The sequence below is a fragment of the Salmo trutta genome, chromosome 4 (assembly GCF_901001165.1).
Source record: "Salmo trutta chromosome 4, fSalTru1.1, whole genome shotgun sequence".
NCBI lineage: Eukaryota > Metazoa > Chordata > Actinopteri > Salmoniformes > Salmonidae > Salmo > Salmo trutta.
In genome coordinates, this window is record NC_042960.1 from 25,445,106 (window position 1) to 25,452,508 (window position 7,403).

At 42.3% G+C, this 7,403-nt stretch overlaps 1 long non-coding RNA gene across 1 annotated transcript; it reads right to left on the reverse strand.

Moving 5' to 3' along the window:
* Nucleotides 1–314: 314 nt before the first annotated feature.
* LOC115191522 (uncharacterized) lies at nt 315–2,591 on the reverse strand. Its single transcript, XR_003877719.1, has 3 exons — nt 2,417–2,591; nt 2,022–2,321; nt 315–459 (listed from the first exon to the last, which is right to left on the reverse strand). It is a non-coding gene; the product is annotated as an uncharacterized LOC115191522 (long non-coding RNA).
* Nucleotides 2,592–7,403: the final 4,812 nt, after the last annotated feature.

Below are 7,403 nucleotides of genomic sequence, written 5' to 3' on the forward strand. Positions count from 1 at the left end.
TAGACCTTACAGTAAAATGATTATTTACAAGCCCTTAACCAACAATGCAGTTTAAAAAAAAGACCTAAAGTAACAAATAATTAAAAAACAGCTGTAAAATAACAAAAGCGAGGCTATATACAGGGGGTACTGGTATAGAGTCAATGTGCAGGGGCACCGGTTAGTTAAGGTCATATATACATGTAGGTAGAGATATTAAAGTGACTATGCACAGATAATAACAGAGTAGCATGCAAATAGTCTGGGTAGCCATTTGATTAGATGTTCAGTAGTCTTATGGCTTGGGGTAGAAGCTGTTTAGAAGCCTCTTGGACCTAGACTTGGCACTCCGGTACTGCTTGCCGTGCGGTAGCAGAGAGAACTGTAGCTGTGGCTCCACTGGCAATCCCAGCCTAGGAATGCTGATTCTCCCGAAGTAAAAATGAACCTTCTCCAGGGTTAAAGGGTGTGCCTTCCCCCCTGAAAAAAGGGAAGGGGGGGACATTAAAGTCCGTAAGTAACACTTATTGGAGAACACAATACTCTTAAGTGAAAGTAATTTGGGATTTAATTTATCTAATACATTCTTAGGGGGCCCATGAAAGAATAAGGCTATAAAATGCTGTCCCACAGTAGTGAGAGTGATTAGATTATATATTTTACTGATGTGGGCCGTGTTACTTCAATAATCATGGTTTTACATCTAACCTTCCACCTCCAGCGGCTAGTCGCTCCAGAAACATATGACTCTGCTCTCTATTGCTCTTTGATTGGTACCAGGTGGGGAGCGCACTGCTTTGAAGAGAGAAGCTGTCTTTGGCCAAAAGAGGCTTCTCAGCATAGATGAAAACCTCTCTGAAGAGGTTTCATGTAAGGCAGGAGACCTAGACACTCCAGACCCTATTTGAATCTATAAAGTAAAAAAAAGTCACATAATACATTTGCCCTAAAGAATTTAACTAAACTTATGAGCTTCCTTAGATATATGGAAACTCACTGCTCAAGAGCATCCCGTAGCCTGCTTTCTAAGTAGAACTTTGTGGCTGACTCCACCAGGGCATCCCTCTCCTCCAATGTACGAACGTATCGCACTGACCCAACATGACCAGTTGTTCGGAGGCCTCCATGACCTCTTCCTGTGCCTCGTCAACAGTTTGTGCTAACCGGATCTTAGATAGTTCAATAACAGTGTTTTGGGACAAATAAGCAAAACAATAAACTAATTATCACTACCCTTAAAAAAGATTGACTGCCAACAAAAGGAAACCAAATCCATGTGGAAAAGTATTCATAAGCAACTACAACCCTAGTATTTTTTCAAACTTAGTGCAAATTAACAGTAACATTGTCACGACTCCCGCCGAAATCGGTCCCTCTCCTTGTTCGGGCGGCGTTCGGCGGTCGACGTCACCGGTCTTCTAGCCATCCATTTGTTTTGTCTTGTTTTCCCGCACACCTGGTTTACATCCCCTCATTACTCTACATGTATACTATCCTCTGTTCCTCCTATGTCTGTGTGTGGTATTGTTCGGTCGTTACGTGTGTGACGCTTAAGGCTGGTTTTGCACCAGGTATTATTGTAACCCGTGGTTTTGTATTTTGTACCAGTTTGTGTATTTGTGCGCATTCGCTTTTTTCCTTTGGGCCGGAGTGTTGTGACGCAGTTGCGTCCGGCTGTTTTCCTATGCCTGATTAAAGTGTGCCTGTTCACTCATCTCTGCTCTCCTGCACCTGACTTCTTTTGACCAGTTGCGCACACGTTGACAAATATAACATCCATCACAGTATAAAATGACTTCTCCAACTTCTCTCTGAAGTCATATTCCTGTTGTTGTAGGCCACACACTTGCCTGTATAGCCTCTCTGAAAAAAATTGTGGCTCTACACCCCCATGTACCAGACAGACAGCAATCATGCGGCCCACCTGCTTGTATACACCATTATAGAGTGCTGTCACACAGAAGACAAACAGTAAATAAAGGACAGGTCATACATATTGCCATAAACAAACATGTCTTTGTTGGTGTAAAAGTGTAACTCACCTTGAGAGTTGCAAGAAAGGCATTTTTGCCAATCAGGTCCCTCAAATATTGCAGAGGAATGGATGGCACACATTAGCATCCGGAGAAATTCTCGAGGGACCACCGTCATCAGCTGCCCCTTTTCCGTCAGCATCCATAAAAACCATGTCTATTTTTGCCTCCGGGCTCCGGGCTCTCTTAAATCTTCTCATTGGACAATCACAAACGTTGTCCCTGATCACGTTAATTTGGTTGGCATCAGGGGCAAAAGCAGAGTCAACCTTGCTGCTCATTAATGTCAGCAGTGTTTGCAGGTCAACACTAAAAAAAGAGACATTCAGAATAACAAAGCTCAGATACTTCCCACAATTCATCTGTAATATCAAGACATTGAATTATTTACAGGGATGACTTACTCATTGTCTTCATCACCAACATCAACAGACGAGTGTGGTGAAGGTGGACGATAAGCCTCAGGGAATGGTGGAGGGGAGGCCACAGGAAGTGGTATAGGTGGAGGAGGGGCCACAGGAAGTGATGCAGAAGATGGGGGTGCACAGGAATAGGTGCTGCCACAAGTGTAGCCTCTTATAGAAGTACTCTGTAAAAGGTCATTTAAAGGCTTATACGTTTCAAAAACATGGAGAAAGCAATAAAGCTGTGAAACATGAGGTGATTGCGTTCTGAAAATGATTTACTGAAAAAATGTAGCCGCATGCGTCACTCACTATAGAATGTAATCAATGTGTAAGTCAAGAAGACATTTTAAGGATGCTTGTAGCTCTAATATTTTCAATATGTATTACATTCAACAAGCAGAAAGTGTTTCCTCCTTCATGGTCCGTCCTAACTCCGGAGGGAACACCATATCTGGAGACAGCATTCATGACAATCCATTACAGAACTGCTGCGATTGTTCCTGGAAGCACAGAGAAACACAACGAGGCAACTGTATCCATCAATGCCACCATGTATGACTATCCTCCACCTAAATCAGAAAATACAGCACTGGTTGATACAAAAGCTGAAGACACATTAAATATACAAACATCACCATCCTCCTTTACCACTTAAATGCTGCATCAGGTTCCTGCAGTATATAACAAAGCAGCAGACCAAATACTAAATTAACATCTAAAATTTGGAACAATGTTAATGAACACTCTAACGCGGATCACAACTATAAGTACTTCCGTTAGCCCTCTAAAGGCTACAACAAGGGTTTGTTCGAGACTGTTTCCTGCAGCAGAAGATGTGTGATTAAAATATCTACTTCAATTGGAAAAATAACCATGTTTATCTTGAAGAGTCAAGAGGACAGACTCTCCTGTTGTTCACACTTAGGCACAAATACTTTGCGCCAACTGTTTTTGCCTCCGTATGTCCTCAATATAAGCATGTTTGTTAATTTCATGATGCAGATATTCTATCAATCACAGAAGTAGCAGAAACAATAAAACTATTATTATTCACATGAGTGACATATGGTATCAAGGGCCATTGCTTGCTAAACTGAACTGTTAGTTGTTGATGAACAAGTTGTTGATGAACAATTTGAGATGTTACAATGTACAACTTCTCACCAGTGATATAGATAATTGTGTCTATCACAAAGATACATCTACCTTATCAGTTTGTGGTTTCCATCAAGGCGCCATAACGACATTGGTCCAGCAACATGGTATGACGTTCTATCCAGCCTCTGCGACATGGCTCTGAGGGCAGCTGCCCTCGGGTTAACACGAAGCATGCTGTCCCTCTCTGCATCTCTGCACCCGGAGCCCTTAATTGTGCTCGAACAGCCTCCAGTCCACGTTTGTCGTTCCCAGCCACCAAGTCCTTAATCTTTTCATCCAGAGCCAAGTCTGACATGTCAGAATATAACAGTGCATGTGACAGATTGAAGTGTCTGGGGAAAAAAAGAGTAACAATGGGCAGGGATGAGGTAATGTATATCATCATAGTCATTTTAAAGTCCTGTCTTGATTGTAGTCATTCTAAATTGTTTGATTGGTAAGAAACTGGAAACCATGCATCTAAAGTCTGTAGTTTATAGCATTACTCCCAAGCACAACTGACCTTAGACGTCATTTGACTGTCGATCGGGACACATGTAGAATATCTGCCATCTGAGATACACTGAAAGCACAGGACATCAGAAACCTCAGTTGCTCTTGAATGATGGCATAACAAGGTGCACCTCTAGCTCCTCTCCAAGTCCGAGGAGCCCGGTAACCAGAACTGGCTGTAACAATAATACAACACTGCGTTTGGGCTACTTAATGTATTGTGACACAGCCCACCATCCTCATTCCAAAAACTCTTTTAAATTATAGTAACTGTCACAAATTGTGGCCAAGTAATGTCTTTATAATATTGGATTTTAAAGCCAAGACATAAATAGAAATGTTGACCAAGAACGAATACAATGGGCAGCAGGAGACTAAAGAGTGAAAATAAAAAATCAACAGTAAGCCCAACCACACCTACTACAATGCTTGTGTGCATGCCAGCCAGAGGTACGAATCTCCTGAATGAACTGAGATACTTGATCAATTAGGTAATCTGCTGAAGCAACATTTATCAGCCTCCCCCTAGCCCACTCAAGGCTCCTCTGCATGGTTTCCATTCTGCAAGACGACAGTTTTGTGAACTGCGATTCCTGTTCAAACAGTGCCATAGTACTAACGTTAACGCTCCTGGTTTATGTCTGAAGTTATTAATTAGGCTTAGATGAAGTATTAATATTTCAAAGGGTATGCAAAAGTATTATCTGTGCTGTTGGAAAGCTGATATGTTGTAGATATTAGCAAAGTTTTTACTGTGTTGTCCTAGGTCAAATGTGCTTTGTATATGTTTTCATGCTAATCGTGAGCTAGCGCAGCTAAGGGTAGGTAGCATTTAAATTATAGCTAGCCAGCCAGCCTGCCTGAAGTTTTAGACCTTCAGTTGTTGTTTTGCCTAAAAATACAAAATCATGTTTGACGTCCGTACTCCTCGACAATAAGTCACTTTTATGTAGCTAGAAGGGCTGTAAAAATATTACAAGACGGCACCGTTCACTGCGGCTATGGCCAGAGTGTGCGGCTAAGGAATGTTAGCAAGCTAACCAGTAACTCATTTAGCCATTTAAATACCAGTATTCATTAAAACAAAATATATATTAGCTACATATAAAATACTCCCTTGGCCTAATCAGACTTACAATATTAGCGACACATAAGCCTAAGTTACAGTGCCTCAGTGTCTGAGCCGCCAACATAGCTGTGCAGGCATACACATATCTGTCCTCTGTGTTAGCTAGCTGATCAACTTTATGATTAAGTAATAATAGTATTTAAAACTAATCAACCTTGTTAACGTGGACTGAAGGGCATCAAATCCAGGATTTTCGGAGAGCAGAAGCCGAGTGCAGTCAATTAGAGTCTGTTTGCAGCGGATAAGTAAGGTTCTTCTCGTCATTTTCAATTGTGGTGTTGTTGCATCAAACTGACTGTACACCGATTAATCAAATCTGGTTGAAAGGAGGAGCTAGGGAAATTGGCTGGTAAAATGTGCATATTAAAGAACGCATTAAGTTAGCGTGTGTAGGTGTAGTTAGCAGCTGTTGGCATTAATTTGATGTGTGCTGGACCGCTTATTTAGCACATTGGACTGCCTGCAAGCAGTTGCACGGGCTTATTTGATGCATGTAGGCGTTAACTTAGTGCATGAAGACGTTAACTTAATGCGTGAACGTATTAATTTAGCGCCTCCACCTGCTTACTTTACACACGTAGCATTAAAAAGATTGCTTTATGACCCAAACGGCGTTCCATATGTTAGGCCTCCGGTGTTCATCAACAACCACCTTACTTCTTCACGTGACGTCCAGCAAAGACCAGAATCCGGGTCACGGCACCAGTGTAACAGATGTTAATCATACTCTCCTTGCATTGTGTTTTGTTCAAAGAAATCGCCCCAGCCAGTGGTCCCAGTTGAGCATTATTTAGTATCTGTAGTTAAATAGGATACAGCACGTTAGTTGTGCAGGGCTTAATGATGTTGATGGCTGTCAATTGTAAAATCTGTAGCATTAAATCAACTGTGTTAGCAGTGGGCTTATGTGACCATTACATCGGTGCATGCTAGCTAACGCACTTATATACAGCAATCAAATACCAAAGCACACCCCAGAAAGCCCTTCAATCCATAACAGGTACTATATACCCACACATGTATAAATCAGCAATGTACAGCAAACTTGTACACATTGTAAAATATAAAAATAGAATACAGTATTCAGAACGTGACCTACCCCTTGCATCACATGTTCATACTGGGGAGACCTGACATTCGCGATCTCCCCCTATCTGCAAGCGGGGCCAATAACAACATGCCTTATTGTCATTGGCCTTCCCTGTAGCTCAGTTGGTAGAGCATGGTGTTTGCAACGCCAGGGTTGTGGGTTCGATTCCCACGGGGGGCCAGCACAGGAAAAAAAAAATGTAGGAAATGTATGCATTCACTACTGTAAGTCGCTCTGGATAAGAGTGTCTGCTAAATGACTAAAATGTAAAAAATGTAAATCGGAATTGAACCAACCAATAACAATGCTTGAACATTAAATACACATTTCTTTAGAGGCAAGTGGAAACATAACCAACCCTCTTACATAGAGTTAAAGTGACTATGCATAGATAATAAACAGAGAGTAGCAGGAGCATAAAGAGGGGGTGGGAGGACAATGCAAATAGTCTGGGTAGCCATTTGATTAGCTGTTCAGGAGTCTTATGGCTTGGGGATAGAAGCTGTTAAGAAGCCTTTTGGACCTAGACTTGGCACTCCGGTACCCTTTGCCTTGCGGTAGCCCAGAGAACAGTCTATGACTAGGGTGGCTGGAGTGTTTGACAATTTTTAGGGCCTTCCTCTGACACTGCCTGGTATAGAGGTCCTGGATGGCAGGAGTCTTGGCCCCAGTGATGTACTGGGCCGTACGCACTACCCTCTGTAGTGCCTTGCAGTCGGAGGCCGATCAGTTGTCATACCAGGCAGTGATGCAACCAGTCAGGATGCTCTTGATGGTGCAGCTGTATAACCTTTTGAGGATCTGAGGACCCATGGCATATATTTTCAGTCTCCTGAGGGGGAATAGGCGTTGTGGTGCCCTCTTCACGACTGTCTTGGTGTGTTTGGACCATGATAGTTTGTTGGTGATGTGGACACCAAGGAACTTGAAGCTCTCAACCTGCTCCACTACAGCCCTGTCGAATGGGGGCGTGTGGGGGCTTGCTCGGTCCTCCTTTTCCTGTAGTCCACAATCATCAAATCAATCATCACAATCGATCAAAGCCAGAGTATTTAAGATTTCACGTAAACATTTTTTTTTAATGAAAGACAAATTATGAACACACCTGCTAATCC